This window comes from Malus sylvestris, chromosome 3 (genome assembly GCF_916048215.2).
Source record: "Malus sylvestris chromosome 3, drMalSylv7.2, whole genome shotgun sequence".
Classification (NCBI taxonomy): domain Eukaryota; kingdom Viridiplantae; phylum Streptophyta; class Magnoliopsida; order Rosales; family Rosaceae; genus Malus; species Malus sylvestris.
Window position 1 is genome coordinate 7,979,990 of NC_062262.1, and position 25,589 is coordinate 8,005,578.

A 25,589-nucleotide genomic window follows, 5' to 3' on the forward strand; every position below is an offset into this window, starting at 1 on the left:
GAAAAAGAAAGAATTCCTCTAAAGTTATTCTAACTTGCTGATATCTTATGTAACGAATATCAAATATTAAGGGAAATGAAAATCGCAAATCTTTTTTTTTTCTTTGCATACTTGTGTTTATATTTAGCTTTTTGATTGAATAGATCGGAAAAAAAAATCAACAAGTATAAAATAAAGAATAGCGTCCAGATGCATAAAAAGATGGGAGTTTTAACGAAAATGGCCTGAAACTATTCATTCTTAATCATAAGGACAATTTGTGTATAAAAGGTCTATAATTGATCAAGTACTTTTCTTTATTTACTCTTTGCCATTACAGCGGGGTCCACAAAGATGTTGACATTTCTGTCTGGGAATACATTATTTTACATTATGCTATTAAACTTATGCTAATTTTACAGCTAGCTCTTCAGGCTTCCATCATGTTGTCGATGTTATACAGCTCTTCTTCTGACAAATTATTCCAATATTGTTCATCGCCTTCTACTAGCTCCGCATCTCTTTCTCTATCTTTTTTCACCTTGTAATATATTTCTGCTGTTTCTTCTTTGAAATTTTGGGGCTTCCAATAAGGCTGATGACTGATTCTTGTCTTGCTGTAAATATATATTTCTTCTTCTTCTGCTACTAGTACCATGTCATACCTAAAATCTTCAAACTCATCTAAAGCAAACATTTGGATCCCTCTAAATTTTAAAATATCTTTGTATAAAGGAGTCCACCTATGTGAGGAGATAGGGTTTAGTCTAAAGGACTCTTCATTGATCATGGCTATATGCCTAGCTTTCTCCTTATGCATATGTACATACCAATCTGGAGGACTACTAATAAAACTTATGCAAATTTCCTTCCATCTTTCTAGATAATCTTCTGCTACTTTTATAAGTTTTTCAGGAAATGATTCTAGTTGAGAAATATGGTTAATAAATATTTTATCGAGATAACCAAACTCTAATAGTAAGGCAGGGGTAACTTCTACCACATTATGCTTTTCCTGATGCTCATAACTAAAATGCCATGATTTAAAATCTCTCATGTTAATCATGGCCACAGCTACGCTAACCTCTGGTTTACAAATACAATTCTCTGTACTATCACAAAGACATGGAGGATACATCTTTGTAATAATATCCATCCCTGGTTTTGGATCAAAGATGGACTAATACAAGGTGCATTGTAATTGTAATTGTAACTCTTTCATGGATTGTGATGCTCTGCTCAGGATCTCATTTTGCATATCTGTTGGCATTATTCTTAGTTTTGCCTTTGAAATTTCTTCTAATAAAACATCGTCTAATATTAAGTCTGAAGATATATTCCTAAGAAAACTTTCATATTTTTCTTGTTTTTCTTTGTCACTCAGAACCTGATGCTGATCATTACTTTGATGTTGCTCCATTTCAACGTCTTCTTCTAAGAGCTCAATCTTAATTTCTTCTATGGGCTCATTAGCCTCTTGTTCTATGGGTTCAATAACCTCTTTTCCTTTATTCTTATGCTGATCAATTTCTAAACCTATTTTTAATTCTCTTTTCAATGTGTCACTTGCCTTTTGTTGCATTCTAAGAGATTGGAGTTCTTGGTTCATTTTGGTAAACTTACCAAGTAATGACTCATGGTCCCTAGAAATGACTTGAAGATTGTGCTCAAGATAATGAATATGCTGCTGGTTTTGGTGGAAATTAAAATTAAAGCTATCAAACTCTTGTTCCAAGGCTCTAATTAATTTTTCATGACCTAACCTCATGTTTGGCTGCTTAATTTGGATATTCCAGAAATTATCTAAGAGAACCTGCTGCCTATCAGAAAGCCTCGGTACCCTTGACCTGTATCTCAGAGTTGGATTTCTGATTCCTTCAACAATATTGCCATTAAAGTTGAACGTGGGTACTGGTGGTGATGCTGGTCTGCTCATGCTATTTTGAAATCCACTGAATGGTGGGGGTTGATGGTGCATCATCATGCCATTGAAAGAAACTCTTCTGCCTTGCGGCCTTGTGCTATTTGCTGATGATGGTCCACGATATTCCATACCTGTTCAACAAATTAATCTTGATAAGATATCAGCTAATGTATTGTCATTACCTTTTATATGTTCAAAAATTGGTTTAAAACCATTTCTTGTAATTGAATCAACAAAATTAACCCATCTTCGGGCTGCCTGTTTATTAGCATGTATCTTGTTATAATGAGAAACTATATTTTGACAATCTGTTCTAATCGTAAATACTTCATTATGTAAAAATAAAGAAAATGCTTCAAGTGAATTAATTATCCCTAAAATTTCTAAATCTGTTGATGGTAATCTTGACTGTACATCACTAAACTTTCCTGAGGAATATCTACAAACTTGTTCATCAGACTTTGGAGACTTCCTATGCCTTTTCTGGTATAGTATACCTGCCCATCCTAATGATGAAGCATCTGTTTCGACTATCTTGTAACTATCATCTAATGGTAATGTTAATGGCTTAAGTTTAGTAATTTCTTCTTTTATTTTTTGAACTAATTTAATATCTTCACTATTAAAATATTTTTGTCCAGTTTTGCTAGTTTTACTATGTAATACTGCTATTTTTCTTCCTAAATCAGGGATAAAATTTCTTGCATAATTTAGCAATCCTAAAAATGCTTGTAACTGTTTCTTATCTTCTAATTTATCTGGAAATTCTAACACCTTTTTAGCTATATGATCTTGTAATTGGATTGTACCTGACTTGATATACATTCCTAAAAATTCTATATCTTGCTTTTCTAATGCTATTTTATTTTTGCTAATTACAATTCCATTATTGATAAATTCTTGTAATACTATCTCTAAATAATTTCCTGTGTTCATTTTTATTTTTACTATGTACTAAAATATCATCTACATAAACACTACAAAAATTATCATATTTCTTGAAAATTTGGTCCATCTTTCTTTGAAAGATCGATGGAGCATTTTTAAGTCCAAATGGCATAACGAGCCACTCAAAATGTCCTTCTGGACAAGTTAAGGCTGTCCACTCAATTGATTCTTCTGCTAATCTTATTTGCCAAAAACCTGATTTACAATCAAATTTGCTAAAATATTTACTCTCTTGAATTTTGTTTATAAGCTCATCCTTATTTGGTAATTTATAACTATCTTCGTATGTATTATCATTTAATCTCTTATAATTATAAACTATTCTAGCCTTACCTCTTTTTAATTCTGAATGTTTTCTTACAATAAATGCTGTTGATCTATGTCTGGACTTAGATGGTCTAATTACTTTTAAATTTAACAACTCTTTTATTTGCTGCTCAAACTCTTGTTTATCTATTAAACTACAAGGTGTCACAGCCCGTCCCGGAATTTTAATTCCGAGGACGTGAAAAGACCAAAATGCCCTTAAGCGGGACTAAGGGGCGAAAATTTAACAATTGGATTTACATTAGTATGTTTAAAGTTGTGTTTGGGATTTAAGTAGGGCCTCCTACCCTGATTCCCTCCCCATTTCCCGTATGTACTCTCTCTCTCTTCCCTCACGACTCTCTCACTCTCTCTGTCACTCTTCTTCTCCGTTCGAACCAAACCAACCACAAAACCACCCTAAACTTCTACCAACGACGGAGTTAAGACCACCATCAAACTCCTGGAACCTCCACGATCACGATGGTATCCATTTCAGGTAAGTTTTGCTTCGGAAAACCCCTAGTTTCCAAGTTCCCGTGAAGAGCACTGTTCATGATCTTCGAATTGGCTTTGTTTTAGGTGAAACCAAGCTCACAGTGAGCTTAAGGAAGTCCCAAGGAAGCTCGGAGTGCTTCGTTGGAAGTTTTTGGACGTAAGAACACGGAGATCGACAAGTTCAAAGTTTGGCCGGAGCTTTCGAGGCTCTTTCCGGCGAATCCCCGGCGAGTTAGGAGTTGAGGTAAGTATCAATCTCTTTGTCTCGTCAAGTACTACAACTTTCCTTTTTGTTTCACTCAATTTCGTTGAGTATTGAAGAATTTATACTCATTTGAAAAATACCCAGTTTCCGGCGACCTCCGAGGCTTTCGAAGAATTTTCCGGCCAAACCACGGCGAACTAGGTGTTGTGAAAGGTACCATTCTCCTTTTCTCTTCAAGGGCTACAACTTTCGTTTTTGAATCACTTGATTTCGTTGAGAAATGACAAAGTTATGGCAATTTGAAAAACTGCCCAGAAAACGGCCGCCGGAAAAACCAGTCCGGCGACCCAAGGAAGAAGATGATGCGCGTGGGCCGTGCTTGTCTTGGCGCGTGGGAGCGCGTGCTACAGTAAAAAAATTATTTTAAAAATATGTTGACGTCCGTGACGTCGAGTAGATCACTGTGGTATATTCATATACCCAAATTGAACACCGTATGAGAAAGTTATTAAGGATTGTTGGTTAGGTGTTCGAATAACGTTTTATAGTTTTCACATTTAGGTAAAAATGTGAATTGACGATCCGACCGTTGGATGGTAATGAAATTTTAGGAGGTTATCCTAGAGATATATTGTGGACCTCTGGAAGTTATGGATTTAAAATCTGAGTGGCAGATCTTCCGGATCGAACTACGTAGTGACGTATTTTATATAAGTTATATATTCTATCGATATGAATTCTGAGGCTGGATTTGATTACTATTCTAGGCGGCGATCGTCATGACGCCTTGATGTGTGGTGCTAGGGAGTTGTTGGACGAACTCCAGGTGAGTGGGCAGTTTTGTTTTCCGTATATATATATACTTGACGTTTCCCAGAAATTGAATTGAAATGAAAATATGTTTAAAATGAAATGCATATGAGTTATGTGGAAAAACGGGAAGTGAAATACCATGCATAGAATTGATATGAAAAGTATATAGAAATGTGAGTTGAAATGCCATGCATGAATTGATATATGATGCATATGTATGAATTGGTGCGGTGGACGCACAGGTAAGAATTGATTTATGATGCATATGTATGAAATGGTGCGGTGGACGCACAGGTGAGTATTTATTTCTGTTATGATGATGTTGATGTATATTGAGCTCAAATCCTGCACCATAGTTTAGTGCTTATAGTATTCACCGCATCGCACGCTCGTCTTGGATCCAAGTAGATGCTAGTCGTACAGTCCACGCGGAGTGGGTACGACAGGCCAGTCGCGAGAGTGTTAGTGAGATTCCGACTGGTGGGTGACCTTAGATTATGTGCACAGATGATTGATGAGAAAGCACTAGAGCGTAACTTGTGTGCAGAAGGCCGAACAGGTCACGCGGAGTGACTCCGGCAGAGTGTGAGAGTGATAGATTTTGAGCTCTAGGTTCAACCGGGCTAATAGAGGGCCTCCGGTTGATTTCTTTATTGCACCTGATATGATTTATGTTGATGCATTCATACCTTATTACTGTTGAGATGATGTGGCATGGCATAATTAATATGAGAAATGTTGAGATGATGTGGCATGGCATAATTATGATGAAAATGTTGAGTTAATGAATTGAAGTATTGAGAATATATATATGTATATTTATATTTTATATTTCTGGGAAAGTATACAGGTTTTACGGAGAGGGGTTACAACGTTTTGAGAAATGTTTGGATTTGGAAAAGAATTGTTTTACTGACCCACTCAATTTTGGTTTTGCGCCCCTCCAGGTTCAGGAATCACAAAGGTGTGGTGACTACGAGGAATTTGACGGTGTTCTGACAGACTGGACAAAATTAGGACTCACCTTCGGGTGTATCAACTTATAAATTGTATCTTAAAGCTTCCGTACTGTGTAAATGGCTACGTCACTCTCACGTGACGGCCAGCATGCCCTCCTTCGGGACGGGGTGTGTCACAAGGTATATCAGCCGTCTTAATGGTTAAATCTGGGTTAATTATATCTAATTTTGCTAGTATTTTATTTTTGCTCCAATGTAACTATGGGTCTTCTCCTATAATCCTAGTTTGTTCTGCTAATTGTAACAATTCTTCTAACTCTTTGGTCTATCTAACTGTAATATTTCTATACAGGTTCCTTCTTCTAAAATCGGGTGTTCATGTTCAAAAATGTCTTCATCAAACTCTTCTACGTTATTATGCTCATCATTTTCTTTTGAGTTTTCTAAATGATAACTATCTTGGCCAGTAGTCTCTTCTATACTTATGTTTTTGTATGCTTCTACAATATTACTTTGATTAGTTATTGTAATGCCTCTTTTGAAAAATGTTATGTTAGGGTTCATAAATAAAAAAACCTTGCAAACTTTTCAAAAAGTTTAATCCTAAAATAAATGGATATGATCCTACTGGTGAAACAAATGTTAATGGTAAATTAAATTGTTGTTTTTCTACTTTAATAAACTCATTATTTATACAATGTGTTAAGTAAACTGGTCTCTCATCAAATTGTGTTATTCTTACTGGTTTTGCTAATTTTTGTCTATATTTTTCTGGTACTAACTCTTCTCTTATGACACTCTTTGTACTCTCTGTGTCTATCATAGATATGATTTGTATCTTATGTTCTTTTGCTAATTCTATTTCACAATTTATAGTGATTAAAGAACTATTTTTTGGTTTTTCTATACTATGAACAATATTTCATAATATTTCAGATTTTGCTGAATTAACTTCTAATAACCTATTACTATAATATTTTTCACATAATATTGAGTATGTATTGTAGTATTTATTTGCAACTAATTTATTACACTTATGACATTTTCTGGCCAACCTAAATTAATGTATTTATATTCTTCTTCATGCTGTTCTTCTATGAATGCACACATATATTCTTCTAGATCACTATTTGTGCTACTTGAATATTCCGAGTCTGAATCTATCATGTTAATACTGTCTATACTATAAATACTCTCATTATCACTTAAATTATCTAAACTATATATTGATTGAATATCTTCATCTTCTTCTAACTTAAACAACTCCATCAAATGTACTTTTTCTTTCGACTGTTTACCTAATTTTGGACATTTAGGTCTAATATGTCCAGCTTCTCCACATGAATAACATTTACAACTACTCTTATCTTTTGGTACTTTATATTTCCTAATCCAAAGTCTGCCACTTCTTTTTATAAATTGTTTTGGAATATAGTTTCTTTTCTTATATGTTCTTGAAGGTCTTATACTGAAATTCTTATGTTGTTTGTAGGGTTTATATGACTTATATTTCTTTTTGTATATTTTCTTATGCTTATTTTTCTTATGGCAACCATACTGTTGTGGTAAATCTATATTTTTACAATTCATGTAAAATTGCTTCCTAATTTGTCTCTTAGCCTTTATTTGACTACACTCTTGTCTAAGTATATCATATACATGTTGAATTCTAGGTCCTATAGCAATATCATTTTTCTTCGAATGCTTTTGCCATTCATTCCAAATCTTTTCACCTATTGATCCTTTTATTTTTGTCATATAAGTATCTAATAAATTAATATCACTAATTCTACCAGTTCTTCCTAAATATTTAAAGAAATCTGTGGTATACTCAACTATATACTGTAAATCGCAAATTTGTAATTGTTCTAAATTTCTAATTGCTCCTATTTGTTCTTGTTCACTTCTGCCATCTAACATATTATGATCTAAAAACTCTTTTTTAATCAAAGTAACAAAACCATCAATATTAAAATGTGTTTTAGTTGCCTGATGTTGTTCTGGATTTTGAACTTTCCATGACTGGAAATAATCAAAAACTAAACCATCAAAAGTATGTTCAAAGTAATCTAACATGTTTTGTGAATTACTAAAATCTAACATTAATGCTGCATGTACGCAGCCTTTTTCCCATCTCTCAATCGTTCTTTCCCAATCTTGTGGATCTACATTATCTAAATTTAATATATTACCAACTATATTAATTTGTTCTAACCATCTCAAATATGGAATCCTATTTTTTCTTGGTTTTATCATACTTTCTTTCATATAGTCTACTTTTGCTTTTTCATTATATTGTTCATTTGTTGGTCTTAAAAATTGTTGATCGGTTCTGCTTGCGTGTCCTGGATTTTCTACTCCTGATGTACTACTTTCTTCTGCTGGATTACATTCTGCTTTCAATTCTAATAAATTATTATATTCTTTTGATCCTAAAATGTGTTCTACTCCTATTTCTAAGATTAAAATTTTCATTTCTTCATCTGAAATTTTATGTAGTCCTAAATCACACGTCTTATATTTTTCCAAATATTGTTCTTCATCTAAATGATCAATATCTTCTATAAGTTTATCTACAATATGATCAAAATTTTGTTCAACTAAATTAATATCTAAATTATCAAAAGCCATATGTATACTTTCATTTTCAATTTCACTCTCATCTTCTTCTATTTTTTCTAGTTGCTTATAATTACTAAACCTAATTGTTGCTTGACTTGTACTAATTTCATATATTTGTACTTTATCTGGTTGTCTATTTTGTGCTACTTGTAAATTAGGCAATGTCCACTGAGTTCCTTCTAAAAAGCTATTATCTACGGATTTTGTTTCTATCATATTTACATGCTTACTGCCAAATGTTTGAACTAAATTTTGAAACTCTAAATTAAACTTGTGATTATGTCTATCAGACACTTTACGTATATACATTAAGCTAATACACAAATTTTTATACTCTCCCTTCATATTATAATTTTTGGTTCTTATGCTCACTTTAATATATTTACTAAATTCATTAATCGTCATAACATAATTTGGAATACAACCTATGACTGCTAAGTTTGAACTTAAGTCTACTTCAGCTGTTGCTATTGTTGCTTGTTGGTGATTATTCCATCTATCATCATATATGTATACTAAAGCTTTTGTACCTACTTGTGCTCTAGTTAATCCTGCGAATCTATATTGTCTTGGTTGTTGCAATGTTTGCCACATATCCTTTTGCATGCAAATGCTTTCTGAAAATGTCAATCTCCTTTTTCTTCTGTTGGATGTATCCACATGAACTTTGCATAAAACTGACCCAATCTTGTACATATGTGTGAAGGGTAGGATCGGCATTTTTGAAAAAATCTGTCCTGATGATTAAAAGTAAAGTTTTGAGGGTGTTTTGGTTAGTTTCCAATAAAAAGATTGTTTGGAAATGATCTCCCAATATTAAACTTTATCGTATAAATTTTCATATACCTTTACATGAGGAGCGAGATAGAGAGATTTAAGGAGCCGAAGGCTAGTGGTAGAATATGGGACACACACACACGTGAAAGACAAGAAGAAAAACAAGAAGTCCATCAGATAGCAAAAGCTGATGGATAATGGATGGGTACCAATTTCTTGCAAGGATATACACAGAAATGACAAGGACAGATTTAACAGAAGATAGAAGCCCCAAAAATCACAATAATGAGCTTCATCTTCATTTCATTCCTGGGGTTCCAACACAGAGAGTGCTTGTGATACAATTTTTTAGATTGGGGAAGTTTTCCGGCGTGACTATAACACCGTCACATAATATTACCAATCACATTGTTCATTTATATAATAATACATGGATTAGTAACAACATTGAGATGCGACTGTCACACTAAAAAAGTTCTCCTACATTTCAGTGTCATGAACTATTTGCTATTTTGTGTGTGGAGGAAGCCAGTCCACCACTAACCTGTAAACCCTAAACCCTAAACCCTAACATGACGCCTCTGACCGCCGAAAAGAAAAATCCACTGTTCATAACTGAAATATATATACATTGGTATACTGAAACTGAACAACAAGGGATGTTTCCAAATTTCTATTTAGCCTGAGAATGAAAGCTTATTGAGAGAGCTTGCAACGAGAGGAAGGGGTAGAGCAGAGAGCACAAAGAGCAGAGCTCTGCAACTGGTTTCGTCGATGGGCTGGAAATGATTGATGGGCTTGTTTCCGACTAAATTATTTCTTCATAAATCATGGCTAGAATACATGAAGCCATGAAACCAATTGGTCCAAGAACAATGAGATAATTTTGTTTCTACTTTGTACCCAAAAAAAAAACACTAACATATAGTGTTACCGTTCTTTGTAAAAAAACTTACACAATGTTCCTCTTTAATGTAGAATACATCTTACACCATTTAAGTTTGAGGTTTTGCTATAGCATCCATGTGCTCTCTTTGTTGTGAAGGTATGGAAACTGCTTCACATATTTTCTTTGAGTGCTCTTTCGCACTTCAAATTTGATCTACTGTTTTGGAATTATTCAGAGTTCAATATTTATTTCAAGATATTTTTAGCTTTTTCCATTATCCTTTACAACAAGGTTTTGGTACCCAAGTGCAACTGCTTTGGTGGGGTATGATTGGAGTTGGTTTTTATTCTATTTGGCATGCTCTCAACACTGTTCGTTTTCATGAGGAGGTTGTTTCTATCAATTATGTTGTAAGGTCTATTAAAGGCCAACTCCTTGAAATTGATTCTCTCAATTCCGGCTGTATGAAGAATCATGTTGAAGAGCTTTGCATTCTTCATTCTATTGGTGTTCGTGGACGTCCTGCTCAGGCTCCAAAAATTATTGAGGTGTTATGGCGCCCGCCTTCTTAGTCTTGGATCAAAGTAAATACTGATGGTGCTTCAAGAGGTTCCCCTGGTGTGGCTACATTTGGTGGTATCTTTCGGGATTTTACGGGTAATTCCCTTGGTTGTTTTGCGGGTTCAATTGGCTTGGCCTCTTCTTTGGATGCCGAACTACCCGTTATTATTCATGTTGTATCTTTAGCGTGGGATCACCCCGGTGTCCATTGGTGGGATTCATGCCCTCCTTGTGCTGCAACTGCTTATTCTCACAACCTTTTAAAGCTTCCTTGTAATAGGTTTTGCTAAAAGCGGTTTTGAATTGTAGTTATGAATTCTTTAATGGTCTGGATTTGGCCTCATGTCCCCCTTAACATATTGTATTTTTCTTGTTTATCAATAAATTCTCCTCAAAGTCTCTTCCCATGATACCAATGCTGGAGTGGGACGGACTTTGCGGTCAAATTTATTTAAAAAGTTAGCCCTAAAACCCTAAAATGTATTTCAAGTTTTGACATGAATTGAGAATCATTTGGTGCATGTATGGATCCAATTTTTTTCGTATTTCGTTTCTATTTTACGATCAAGGTAGGTCAAGTCAGCTTTTCGTATATATTAAGGAAAGCAGTTTGAGATCTCTGGTTTCAACAATATTAAGTATAAATAACTTCATCTAATAGTTCATCAAAGATCAATAATAAATAGGTTTATTTATAGATCACATAATAAATAGGTTTATTTATAGATTTGCCCTTAAAACCGTCTTTTAGTCTCACCTCCAAAACTGCCTAAATCGAGCTATTTCACCCTAATTTCGTCAATTCTATCTCACAGACGTTAAATGGAAGAGCATTTCGGGCATTTAATACCATGCTAGTAGGAATGAGGTATTGTGGTTGATGAAATATGAAATATCCAAACTGCCCTAAACCTTTAAATTGCCAAATCGCTGCCAACGTGGAAGTAAATGGGTGAAATGGCTCGATTTTGGCACTTTCAAGGGTTAAAGCAAGACAAATCCTGTTTCAAAGGATAAGGTGAGACCAAAGAACAGTTTTAGGGGCAATCAATAAATAAGCCTAATAAATTTTCTCGAAATTGTTACAGGGTTCATTAGGATTTGGAGTTTACTATCTAAGCAAACTTATTGGGCTTTTAAGCCAAAATGGTCCCTGAGATTTGCATAACACATCACTTTGGTCCCTGAGATTGAAAATCAATAGAAATGGTCCCTAAGATTGTCCACCATTCATTATTTTGGTCATTTAGTTAAAAACTTCATTAAGTGTCCCGTAGCTCTTGCCCGAAAGTTTTGGCAATATTCAAAGCTTCGTAACTCAATTGTTTCTTAACCAAATTCGACCCATAATATATCAAAATAAAGATAGGAAAGTGTAGAAGAAGATTATACCTATTTGGAAGCCCAATGGTTGCCAGAGAGGATCAGAAAATAGCCTGAAAGGTGATTTGTCCATAGGAAAACTGGAAAACTCACCGGAAACTGGGTAAACTTTAAACGTTCATAACTTCTTCAATACTCAACGAAATCAAGTGATTCAAAAACAAAAATCATACTTCTCGACAAGATGAAGAAAATGGTATCTTTCTTGATGGCTAAATTGCCGTGGTATGGCTGGACAACGGCTCGAAAGTGGCTCTCTTGGTCTCGAGTTAGCCAATTTCGAGCCGTTTTCCGGCCAAACCAACTTGAATTAGCCATCAAGAAAGGTGCCATTCTCTTTGTCTCATTTAGAAGTATGATTTTCGTTTTTGTATGACTTAATTTTGTTGAGTATTGAAGAAGTTATGAACGTTTAAAGTTTATCTAGTTTCCGGCGAGTTTTCCTGCCAACCAATCACTTTTCAGGCTATTTTCCGGCCATCTACTGCAACCATTGAGCTTCCAAATTGGTATAATCTTATTCTACATTTTCCTATCTTCATTTTGATATATTATGGGTCGAGTTTGGTTAAGAAACGATTGAGTTACGAAGCTTTGAAAATTGCCCAAACTTCCGGCCAAGAGCTCTGGGACACTTAAATGAGTTTTTAACGGAAGAACCAAAATAATGGATGGTGGACAATATCAGGGACCATTCTATTGATTTTCAATTTCAGGAACCAAAGTGATATGTTATAAAAATCTCAGGGACCATTTTGGCTAAAAAAACCCACTTATTGAAGTTCTATTCATGATCTTAAAATTACATTAATCCAAATTTGAGACTTTGCTCAATATTAATCTAATGTCGTGCTGCATGATAGAAATTCCCAGCAATTAATGAAATGTAGTGGAAGTTGGAAGTAGAGATCCCTGTTATCTAGAGAAATGTAGTTATTACAAGAAAAGATAAGGTTGGCAGTAATACAGGATTAACGACTGCTGCCATCTTCAACACTTACCACAAATTTTGATTGATCCATCTATAAGACCAATCATCGTAGGAATTATATCCGCTTACAAACATCAATAGATTAATGTTCAAGAATAAGAAGGCGCGTGCTGGGCCAGGTACGTAGGAACCTTTAACATCCATGACAGGAGCAAGGCGCACTACTATGAAGACCATGAAGAAAAATCCCATGGCATAAAAAAAGATGCGAAGCCATAAAACGTGACTAGTACAAAAACATGTTTGCGCGACGGAAACTTGCGCGACGAAGAAAATTTCGTCGCGCAAAGTATTTTTGCGCGACGCTAAACACCCTACGTCGCGCAAAGTGGCTTTGCGCGACGGAACTTGGCGCGACGTAGGCTACGTCGCGCAAAGCTGTTTTGCGCGACGCAAAGTTTCGTCGCGCAAAGCCACTTTGCGCGACGTAGGCTACGTCGCGCAAGATTTTGGCGCCAAACCGAAAATGCTTTACCGTTTTTTTCCCAACTTTGCGCGACGCAAGTGCACCTACGTCGCGCAAAACAACTTTGCGCGACATAGTTGTACCTGCGTCCCGCAAAGCTATTTTGCGTGACGTAGATGGCGTCGCGCAAAGTCCACACACAGGGGCCTTTTTCTTCACATTTAACCTCTCTTTCAGACTCTCTAGCTCTCTCAACCTTCACCATCTTCACTTTCAGGTATTGTATTTATTTGATTAATTAATTAACTATTTATTGATTACATTTATGTTCGGATTTTTTTATTTTTGTGTATTTATGTTTTTGTTTAATTATTTTCTAGAATTTGCACTTTTGAGTTTTGCATTCAAGCAACTTAATGTTGTGTCTTTGTTAATGCTTATTTTTAACAAGTTGAGTTTTGGTTTTGAACAATTGAATGAGTAGAATGAATGACTAGGAGTATGAAGGATTTTGATTGGTTTAGGGAAACAAAAGCTAAGAAACTGCAAACTGCTTAGTTAACTTGATCTAATTTAGGGATAGATTGTTGCTCAGATAAAATCGATGCAAATTCAAAACTTGAAACAAATTAAGAAGTAATTAAACAACATGCACAAACCTAAATGATCCCACATAACCCATAATTCACCCAAAAAAATGCTAATCAACCCTAAATTGTAATCGAAATTGTCAAAACGAAACGAAGAAATTTTTTATCTCGATCATAAATATACGGGGGGAAACAAGATTGAAATAGATATGATACCTTATGTTTATGCCCTCGCTTGCCCACCTCTGGCATTCCAGCTCCACCATTTGATGCAACAATTTCAGATGAATTTTTATTAATTTATTTGTCAATTTTGTTGAAAACCCACTCGGACATTGCACATTGGAACAACCCCATGTCAGAAATTGGGTCTGAAATCGCACACATTGAGATCCTTGGAGCTCTGCTAATGGACTAAAAGGAAAATGACCCATTGAAAGGATGAGATTCTTTATACCTTGATTGTAAGGTCGGTTGAATCATCAAGGACTTGGATCACGAGACGGTTGGATGACTATGAAAGTTCCCATACAGCTCCGATGGAGACCTTGTAGACCTGACCCCATACACAAAAAGCACCAGGCTTTTTGTTTGATTTTCTCACAAACCCAAAAAATAAAAATGGTAAAAACAATCATATATATATATATATATATATATATATATATGTAGGAGACGACGTCGTATGGCACAACCAACAACAACATGTATAGGGGAGAGGGAGAGGGAGGAGCAAAAAGGTTTAAAAAAAAAAAAAAAAAACTTTGCGCGACGCATCCTACGTCGCGCAAAACATATTTGCGCGACGCAGGTATACCTACGTCGCGCAAAGATTTTTTTTTTTTTTTCTTTTTGCTTTTCTTTTGGGGTTCTTGCATTGCCTTTTTCTTTGTGGTATCCACTTGTGTAAATATTTTAAATTGACGATCGAATCAGTTCCTTATATTCATGTAGGATCCAGGAGTGTAGCTGTAAAAAATCATCAAAATCGGAGTTAAAATAACCGTTAAATCGTGATTTTGTCGTTTATAACCGTCGAAAAGTTTTGTCCCGTTACTTGATCTTTGAAGGTTTTTTTTTTCGATTTTTTGTATATGCGATCTCGAAGTATATACAAACAAGTTTGACGGTTGGATCGTTGAAACTAGTTTCGTACAATGTGTATCTCATTAAAACGTTAGATTCCCTAGCACTTCGATTTTATTTATACTGTCATCAAGTATAACATAAGATTTTGTGGTGTCCACTTGTGTAAATATTTTAAATTGACAATCGAATTAGTTCCTTGTATTCATATAGGATCCAGGAGTGTAGCTGTAAAAAATCATCAAAATCGGAGTTAAAATAACCGTTAAATTGTGATTTTTTTGGTTTATAACCGTCGAAATTTTTTGTCCCGTTACATGATCTCTGGAGGTTTGTTTTTTGCGATTTTTTGCGTATGCGATCTCGATGCATATACAAACAACTTTGACGGTTGGATCGTTAAAACTAGTTTCGTAGAATGTGTATCTCATTAAAACATTAGATTCCCTAACACTTGGATTTTATTTATACTTTCATCAAGTATAACATAAGATTTTGTGATATCCACTTGTGTAAAATATTTTAAATTGACGATCAAATCAATTCGTTGTATTCATGTAGGATCAAGGGGTGTAACTGTAAAAAATCATCAAAATCAGAGTTTAAACTACTGTTAAATTGTGATTTTTTTGGTTTATAACCGTCGAAAAGTTTTGTCCCGTTACATAATCTCTCGAAACTTTGCGTCGCGCAAAACAGCTTTGCGCGACGTAGCCTACGTCGCGCCAAGTTCCGTCGCGCAAACATGTTTTTGTACTAGTCACGTTTTATGGCTTCGCATCTTTTTTTATGCCATGGGATTTTTCTTCATGGTCTTCATAGTAGTGCGCCTTGCTCCTGTCATGGATGTTAAAGGTTCCTACGTACCTGGCCCAGCACGCGCCTTCTTATTCTTGAACATTAATCTATTGATGTTTGTAAGCGGATATAATTCCTACGATGATTGGTCTTATAGATGGATCAATCAAAATTTGTGGTAAGTGTTGAAGATGGCAGCAGTCGTTAATCCTGTATTACTTTGCGCGACGACGGTCCTACGTCGCGCAAAGTCTTTTTTGTACTACACTGTCAGCGCAACACCAACCAGGAATGACGAGGACAGCATGGTAAGCGTTACACCTAGCGCCGGTAAGGTAAATCTCATGGCAGCATAGATTATACTAGGGTCATGCGTTTGTGCCCACATAAGGGCAATCGAAGCAGTAATGGAGCCGCACATCGCCACGGTATTGCATATCAAGAAAATTTTGAATAGGATATGCGTAAGAAAAATTGGGGTGCCCACATCATTTCCAGAGCTACTGTATCCACCTGGTATTGTGAAGCCTTGAACAAACGTTATACCAACCACCAGCGTTGACACCAATAGGAGAGTATTGACACTCTCTTTCGAAAACATTAGGCTATCAGAATTGTGCAAGGACTTCAGAACAGAATCCTCTATCACTAGATTTGCTTTGGTGGCCGTTCGCTCTTCAGATCGTGGAGAATTAGCCAAGGTCAAGGTCATAAGTGTCAGTTTCTGCAAGAAATAAACGAAAGTTTCAGTTCTTGACCAAGTTGTTATCAATACGTAGATCTTTCATGACAAACAAGAGAAACGATTATTAAAATAAAGGCCATAAGGGTTAGCTTCTGCAGGGAAGAATCGTATGTAATCAGGATATCCTCCCCTCTTTATCTCTCTCACATGCAATAAGAGGGGCAAGAAGGGGAGACATATACCTCTGGTTAATTAATTACGTTGTAGAATTCTCTCCAATGTACGACATACTTGTAGGTAGTTGTAGTGTCACACTGTGTAGGTAAAGGAAACTAATCGAAAAGATGCGTTGAGAAATTACGTACTCTCCGAAACAACATCTCTTTATCTACCTCGGTCTTCTCTGCAAGGTCCAATGCCGTCATACCTGCATTGTTCAAACTATTTAAATTGGCTCTCTCATGCGCATGGAAGGGGGGAAGAATTTCGACAATCTTAGGATGCCAGTTTTGGACGGCTATATGTAGAGGGGTATTTCCACTTTGATCTCTTTGCTTGCTAAGCACTTGAAGATTGCGCTTTCCAACAATATATTCGACAACATTAACTCTTCCATGCGCGGCCGCAACATGAAGAATATTCCGGCCTTCACCGTCACATGACTCCCTCAAGTCGGGGCAATGATTGAGAAACTCTTCAACAACCCTGCAATGGCCTTTTTTGGACGCCACATGTATGGGAAGGAACTGATTTTCGTCACCTTTGTATGCCAATCCAGTAAATTTGTGTAACAATACGCGTACCGCCACGAAGTTACTTATATAAGCCGCAAGTGTAAGAGGAATCATCCACTCTTGGTCCGTTGAATTGATTAGGTCAGCTGAATCCATTTTGCTCAATATCGTCTCTAGGAGATCTACGTAGCATATGCATTTTAGAAGCAACTCTGTCAAGAATAAGTATTTATGAAGAGAGAAATGGAAAGGGATCCTCTGTGGATCCCTTCCTCCTAATCTACCAAATCAGTGGATCAATGCTATTAAAATTTGATCCAACGGCTACAAACAGGGGTCCACTTTAAAAGTTATAATAACTTCAGCCGTTTGATCAAATTTTAATAGCACGGATCCACTGATTTGGTGGATTAGGAGGAAGGAATCCAGAGAGGATCCCTTTCCGAGAGAAATAAAACGAAAGGTACATTGTCATAATGCCATATTACAAAGAGTTAGAGCATCTCCAATAGCGTAAGAAAATGATTGATGAGCCACGTGGATAAAACGTTGCTCTTGCTCCAATGGTATGTGCAATTGAGTAGGAAAATTTTGCTCATTCCCACAAAGTAAGCAATATTATTGACTACTTCAATATTGTATGCTGATGACATGAAAATGGCAAAGACAGAGCCATACTTGTATACTTCTTTCTGCTGGCTCTGGGCAGCCACCATTGAGAATCTATACGCTTAAAATACATCCTGTATACAACCCCCGCCAGCAAAAAGAGTGGACTGATGAGAAAGCATAACATGAGCTTGACCAACTCGAACACTGGACTATTTTCCTTGAGTCCACCTTTTGCTATATTTGTACCCCATGCCAAAATTTAAAAAGAGTACTCATTACTCGCTATATGTACCAAAAACTAAAAGTACTCACGAGTACACCAAAAAGAAAAAAAGGTAACTGCAAATGCTTAATATTTACCCTGTTTCCTCCATATGATTGCATTACGAAGAATTGAATTGCCGTTCAATCCTTGCCACAAATTACCAGAATTAATGGCGTGTTGGTTACCATTGCTTTAACGAGTTCAAGATTGGCAGTTTCAGCGGCCATGCACAAGGGAGTCTTACTGGAGTTATTTGTAGAATGCGACGTGGATCCATCTTTGCCGACCAAAAACATAGCCACATCTTGGTGATTATTTTCCACAGCGACATGCAACGCAGTGTTCCCTCTCCTGTCCTTTTCATTAAACGTATCACATTGAGCCGTGTCTACCAAACAATGAACTGCGGATAGATGGCCAGCGGATGCAGCTACATGAAGCGGAAGTTCTCCATCATCATTTTTTTTGCGGACAAGCCCCGGAAATTTTACGGTAATTAGTTGGATAAGCTTCACGTGGCCTGTATTTGCAGGAAGGTGAAGCACCGTGTTCCCACGGATGCTTACTTTGTTTTCACTACTTAGGACCAGCGATACTATTTGATCAGGAATATTACATTTAAGTATTGCACATGTGGCTCCGGCAAAATACTTTGTGCGCATAGCCCATATAAACTCTTTACGGAGGCAAATACACTGTAAAGTTACTCCTGATTTAGGCATCGTTGCATACCTGTGTAGTAGGATCCATGCGCGTGTCGCCTGCCTCGGTGTCTCCTGCAGCGTTCTCATGAGCACCCTGGCCAGTTATTTGATCATCTTGTCTTGAACTCCAGCCAACATCCTCCATTGCTATTTCACCTTGTCTTAAACTTGAAGCAGCCATTAATTTGCAGATTAGCTACATAGGTGCTTTTCCCACGGAGAAAATATGACTCTTGTTTACTGTACGATTTTTGGAGTCTTGAGTCTCGCACATTTTGAGGGGGTCCTCCATATGGAAGACCACTGTCGCCTTCCAATGCAGGTTGCGGAACTATCATATATAACAACGTGGTTGACTGACCTAAAAAACAAACAGACTAATGATACACTTATTACATTTTTTTTATATAATATTTATATCATCTCTTTAATAGGAGTAGCGCCCACCAACACATATAGATCTATACAAAAGTGATATTGACACGCTCGACCCTGATATTCTCCCAAACACCAGGGTAGGCACGTGCTAGCTGACACTCGAATGTGACGAAGTCATCTTAGAAAGCATGAGAACAAGAAAGAAATAAGATTTATAAATTGAGATATAATGAATATGCATTTAAGGAACGTGTTCAGAGCACACATCTAATCTAGAACACTAAAAGAAATAATATAAAAATTGAATGAACAAATGAATGGGTCCTACATCGAGAGGACTCGAAGATGTCGATACGAAAGTGCCTTGGCGCCGGGATTGTACGCCTCGATTCTAAGTCCTAAGAGGGCGCAAAACAAACATGAGTGGACGAAGTTGATATATAATAAAAATAAAACAGTTATTCAACATACTAACCCCTAAAGTTTATGAAAATTCAATAGTATAATATGTAATAGGTTTTCTGAAAATCCTAGCATGCCATAAAACCTTTATAAAACATATATTGTATTGTGTGCTAAATAGTGGTATCATATATCAGTGTCATACGGCCAAAAACCACCAACCTACGCCCGATCGAAGCCAATAGAAGTATCTTTCGGCCGAAGCCACCAACCTACGCCCGGCCGAAGCCATTATAAGTATCATCACCCGCAGGCAGAACAGTGACTACTAGATACGCATAAAACATTGAATATAATATTTTCCAACATAAGCGTGTATATATATATATATCTCAAAAATATCTTTATAGTATAAAGTCATTCATCATCTATACTATAAAGAAGTGTGCAAAAGCATGTTCATAAGCAGTATAAAGTCATCCATCATCTATACTACAAAGAATGCGAGTTCGATAAAATATGGTAATTCAAAATATTTTTAGTAAGCATAATATCTCATAAAACGTAATCATTAAATCATGTTTTTCATGTATGCATTTCTATTATTAAAACATGCATTTTAGAAGGAGTCCACTCATATATACTTCGCCGTCGGAAAGCCACGCAAACTAGCGAAGACGGAAACACCACAATAGATGCCCCTAAGCACATAAAAGGTCCAATTAATAAAACTCTATTAAAACGATTGAATTTGGGAAAACAGACATCAAAAACGGATTCAGGACGTCGTATTAACTTAAAAAGGGTCTCGGGTAAATTTCGAAGAGTCAACACAAAGAATATTCTCTAAAGGAATATTCCATCAATTGGACTGGTGGGTTTGGGCCGAAAGGTCCTAGACTCCTAGGCCTAAAGGCTTGGTTTATAAGGGTTAATGGGTTTTGGGTCAAAGGGAAACGGGCTGGCTCCCTTGGGTTTGCACACATGGGCCTGGGCTTGAAAGCCCTGCCCTTACAAAATAAAATAAAATAAAAAACGGTTGGGCTTAAGGGTTTAGCGGGCCAAAGGCCAATTGCTGGTCATGACCCAAAGGGCTTGGTCTCCTTGGTTTGGGCTTAAAAGCCCGTGTCTCGCCAGGGAAGAAGGCCGGAAAACAGCTGGGGATTCCTTGATCTCCAATTGAGCTTGATACTCAACCAAAACATGCAATTCAATATACCAATTTGAAGCCCGTAGAATAAGGAATCGAGTTATACCTATCTCGTGGCCTGCCGTGGCCGCGGTTGGCCGAAAAGCCTCGATTTCGTCACCGAAAATCTGGGAAACATGTCTTAGTCGTTTCTACATCCTACAGTCACCAAAAACGACTCAAAACATCCCTAAACTCACAGACAACACTAACCAAGAGGTACAAAGGGCTTACCTACGTAGAAGATAAAAGAATCTGGCCGGAGTTTGACGAGAGAGGAAGATAACAATGGTCTCCGCCACTGTGGTACACTACGGACCTGTCCTGGGTTCGAGGTCTAGCTTGGGAGGATTCTCGGGTGTGTGTGTGTGTGTGTGTGTGTGTGTGTGTGTGTGTGTGTTTTAGAAATGGGAGGGATAGCGTAGAAAATGAGAGAGTTGCAGAGACAGTTTCGAGGGAGAGAGTGAAGAGAGAACCGGGATAGAGAAGGGAGAAGAAATGGGAAGGAGAGAAGTGCTACTTGGCAAGCGGGGAAGAGGGGAACTGGGGACACAAATCAAGGGTGGGCCCCTTGGGCTCACCATTTAAGACCAAAAATAATATTTTAAACAACCCAAATGAAAAATACGATAATACCCATTTCCTTTCATAAGCTTCGGGACAGGTTGTTACAATCTACCCCCGTGAAATGAAATTTCGTCTCAAAATTTAAAATAACTTGGTACACTAAAAACTCGAAAATGGGAGAAAAAAAAATATATATACGTAACAAAGAAATCAAGTCAGAGCGGTTGCACAAAAGGAAAAATGTCACCTCGTCGAGATCGGGTTGCAATGATTCCATCTTTCGTGCCTCCAGGCTCGTACCTTCTTCCCCCATCAGTGTAAAAGTATAAGCATACTTTATAAAGATATAAAATCGAAAACATATAATAACATATGGTCAAAAATATGTATGTAAAATATGATAATGTCAAAATAGATATGTACTAACATATAGGTCGAAAACTCATGCTAAACTTAAAACTGAAAATGGAAAAGACTCCCCCAAACATTTGTAACCTCGAAAATACGTTCAAACTATAATAAGGTAATTTAAAATACCTGTACTGAAAACCTAAACCGAAAATGAAAGTAGGTCTCGCCCACGCATACATAACGTCACGTACTTCGAGAAAATGTGTATTTGGGTCGAGCCCCAACAATAGCAAATCCATAACAACTGCCGTAGATGGGTCTTCCTGCCCACTTGCTTAACGAACCCAATGAATAAGTTATCTATACAACAGTCGGCCACCCACGATATCGACCACACATTTGTTATCTCGATAAGCAAGTAGTAATTTCCCAAGGGTGCACAATTTACCATATCGTAAATTCTATCCTTCGAATACAAGTTCGCAAAAGTCCTTTGTCAACCAGTGTTGCCTGTAGAAACTCTCGTACCATGTTGCAAAAAGTGCCATACCCAAACCGAACAAAACAAAAATTGTCGTCGTAAAAACTTCATCCAGTACCAAGCACCCTATCCTCATCAGTTCTTCCAAAAGTGACCAACTACTCCAGTGTTTTGCCAACAAAGAACCCATTTGAAAAATGTACCTTAGGATTTAAGTGAAGTGGCTACCATATTAATAGTAGACCCAAAAGCTCGAGCCAAGCAAGCAAAAAACGAAAAGTCACCTTCCCTAACAAGCAGTATCTCTTGGGAGCTGTTGTAGTGCTCAAACCACCTCTCCATTTTTGCTTAGTACATAACAACATATTTACTACATCAATTTCATCACGGGCATCAACAGCTCGTGGTCGAAACTATTGAATTACCAAGGTTAAATGTAGCTCGTGGTAGATAATATTAATTCACCACGGTCAAATTCTGGTCCGTTGTTAAAAGTGAATAATCTATAACAGTTTTTAACCCCGTGATGAAATATCAAAACCATCATGCGATATGCTCGTTGTGGTTACTTCAAATGACCACACTGCATTTTTAAAGTTCACCACGTATCTGGCATGTGGTTGATGTTTTTGAATTTTTTTTGAATTTATTTTTGTTAGCGCCTTGATAATATTTGGGGATATTAAAATTATTTACTTACCCCGCACGCGCCTTAGCTAAGTGGTTTTAAATTTTTCTCAATTGAGAGATAAAGTCGTGAAAATTGAAAACCGTAAATATCCATCGTTTCCTTATTCACCTTCAATCCTCTTGTATCTCCATCTCCCGTCTCTTTTACTCAAAAGCCCAGACCTTAATTAGAGCCTAACCGCCTCCAGTCTCTCCTTGCTCATCTCCGTCTCTCCCTCGACCAATGGCAGCCTCCCTCCCGTGCTCAGGTTTCTTTTATCTCTCATCCTTCCTGTATCCTCTTTCTTCCTCATCTCTTTCACGCAACAGCAACGTCATCCACAGGTCACCAACGACCCTCAAATTATACTTCCAAGATGATCTTCCTGTCCTCTTTCCAACCCCAAGTTAGTTTCTACAAATTTGTAGCCGAATTACCTCAATTTCTGATCCAATAAATGGTGACCATCGGTTTTCCAGCCAAGCCTACCGGAATTGGACCTCAACCCAAGAGGTAAAAACGATCCTCTCCTCGTGGGCTGTCATCCAGTGTAAGTGCTTTTCCAAAATAAAAACTTTTAGTTTTGGGATTAAGGATAGAACAAACGCCTTTTTACTTTTCTGTTTGGCTCTAAACCTATTGGGAATTCTATTTTATACATTTGTAATTCATTGGTTGTGTGTATTTTGTGATTTATTTATTAAATATGTAGCTTTTTTTTCTTTTCTGTTTGGAGTTTGAGCAATTATTTAAGTACATCAGAATTTGACTTGCATTACTTGTTTTTATTGGAATTTTGATTGCAGGTTATAATGGTTAATGGGAAGTTTTCAGGCCCTCATATCAATGCTACTACAAACAACATTATTGTTGTTAATGTACCTAATGAATTGAACGAGAATCACCTAATAACTTGGTAAGGCTTTTGTATAAATATCATTGTGTTTCATGAAAGAGACGTTTTGAGATGTTTATGCAGTTTGTGTGAAATTGATTCTTATCACATTTGTTGTTTGACTACTAAGAATTATCGTTGATACTTGCGTTCGGTTTAGTGAGAATTTCAGATTTTTAGTTGTTCGTAGAGCTCCGACCTTACCTGAATTAGACATATTTGTCACCGTGATTTGAGATAGTTCTGGTTGAAATTGTGTTGTGACATTTGGGCAACTTATTGATTTTGATGTCTACATATTTCTATTTCATAATTTGATCTTATGGGCATGGGGTTTCTTCCTATGTTTTGGTTTTACACAATATTTTCTAGTTAAATTTATTGTACATGCACCCAGGTCGTGTTAATCCACTGATCCATGCAATAAGTAAAGCCAAGCAATTCGCCCCATTGATGATGTTCGAATGCAGGGTTATTAACCTGTGGACTTTGTATTTGATGGTCGCTGGAAAGCTAAGTCTGTAAGTTTCTCGTCCTCACGTGCAACTTTTAATCATACATCATTCGAATGAACATTTCTCATTGTACTCGACCCCAGAAACGTTATTTTGTTGGACCTATGAGCTGAATGACCTTAATAAATAATATTTGTCTGAAATTTCCTGCATTAAGGAGTACAAGACTGTTTGTGAATAAGATAGACTGTTTCTTGTGTTGTGAACAGAAAAACCTATGTAATTGATAGACAATGGATGTTCTGGAAAAGTTTAGAATGTACGTTATTTGGTTTTGTATATCTATCACTTTTCCTAGTTGAGATCAAATGTATATTTCCATCTATAAGTGTGCAAGACTTTTTATCCTTTTGATACATATGCTTATGTCTATGCATATAGAGAAAGACAATAATTGCTGAGGTTCAAGCATTAGGGTCAGTATTCCACTCTCAAAGTCATTTTGTTGGAGGTGTTCGAAGAAACGTGAAGTTTTCAACTGACAATGTCCTTGTTATTGGAGGCTTGGTTTTGTTGTTAGCTTTAGTGTAATGTACTACTTGTAATATTTGAATTTGTGATTTTTTATGTAATTATTATATTGTAGTAAATATGCAATTTTGTTTGTTATTCTATACTAAAATATATAAATACAAACATATATATATATATATATATTTGTTAAATAGTTTTTTTTTTTTTTAAATTTTGGAAAATAATTTATAACAGGCATTAGTTGTGGTCAATTAGTAATCGACAATGGTCATACCACGTGATGTTAGATCCCAATCTACCACGGGTACAATCTGTGGTTATATTGCCTTTGACAACGGGCATAGCTTGTGGTAGGAACTGAGACTTTTTATTACATTCAGAATACTAACGGGCATGGTGTTTGTGGTGGATTGCAATTTATCACGGTCATTCATCGTGATAGATGAGCTTTTTTCTTCTAGTGTTAGTTGCATATTTCTAGTCAAACAAGTTCAATGTTGGTGGAAAGAAGAAAAGACTCGCAAATGATCAACCTAAAAACCCCATGAGAGCACACACACCATTCGAGAAGAGTGTAAATTTTAAATGTGCTTAAACCACAAGACAAGTGAACACAACGCGTCCCTCTAGGTCTAGATAGTTCGTGGATGATACCCTAAAAAATATTGAGGCAATGAACTTATATATATATATATATATATATATATATATATATATATTGTTGGGAAGGAACTACTAGATTACGATATGATGTCTATGAATTGTAGCAAGATAATATGAGGTGGCTATTCATTTCTGCATGAAGATAGTGATAGGTGATGCAATCCGTTGACCATTCGCACTACAATCTTCATCAATCTCTTACTAAAAGACGACTCAAACCTCATGGCCATAAGAAACTCTTCTGAATAAGTTTGGTAAGCTTGTGAAAA

At 36.4% G+C, this 25,589-nt stretch overlaps 2 long non-coding RNA genes and 1 pseudogene across 3 annotated transcripts; 2 read left to right on the top strand and 1 right to left on the bottom strand.

Annotated features, from left to right (window-relative positions):
- Nucleotides 1-3,331: 3,331 nt before the first annotated feature.
- On the top strand, nucleotides 3,332-5,800 carry LOC126616899 (uncharacterized). The gene is made up of 5 exons (XR_007621286.1): nucleotides 3,332-3,656; nucleotides 3,740-3,899; nucleotides 4,005-4,073; nucleotides 4,628-4,686; nucleotides 5,621-5,800. It is a non-coding gene; the product is annotated as an uncharacterized LOC126616899 (long non-coding RNA).
- A 7,061-nt stretch (nucleotides 5,801-12,861) lies between these two features.
- LOC126616923 (protein ACCELERATED CELL DEATH 6-like) lies at nucleotides 12,862-19,006 on the bottom strand (annotated as a pseudogene).
- Nucleotides 19,007-22,829: 3,823 nt separating this feature from the next.
- Nucleotides 22,830-24,792, top strand: LOC126616900 (uncharacterized). 2 transcript variants are annotated; one of them, XR_007621288.1, is made up of 4 exons: nucleotides 22,830-23,323; nucleotides 23,580-23,689; nucleotides 24,066-24,193; nucleotides 24,565-24,792. It is a non-coding gene; the product is annotated as an uncharacterized LOC126616900 (long non-coding RNA). The 2 variants fall into 2 exon arrangements; XR_007621287.1 differs by having other exon boundaries at nucleotides 23,580-24,193.
- Nucleotides 24,793-25,589: the final 797 nt, after the last annotated feature.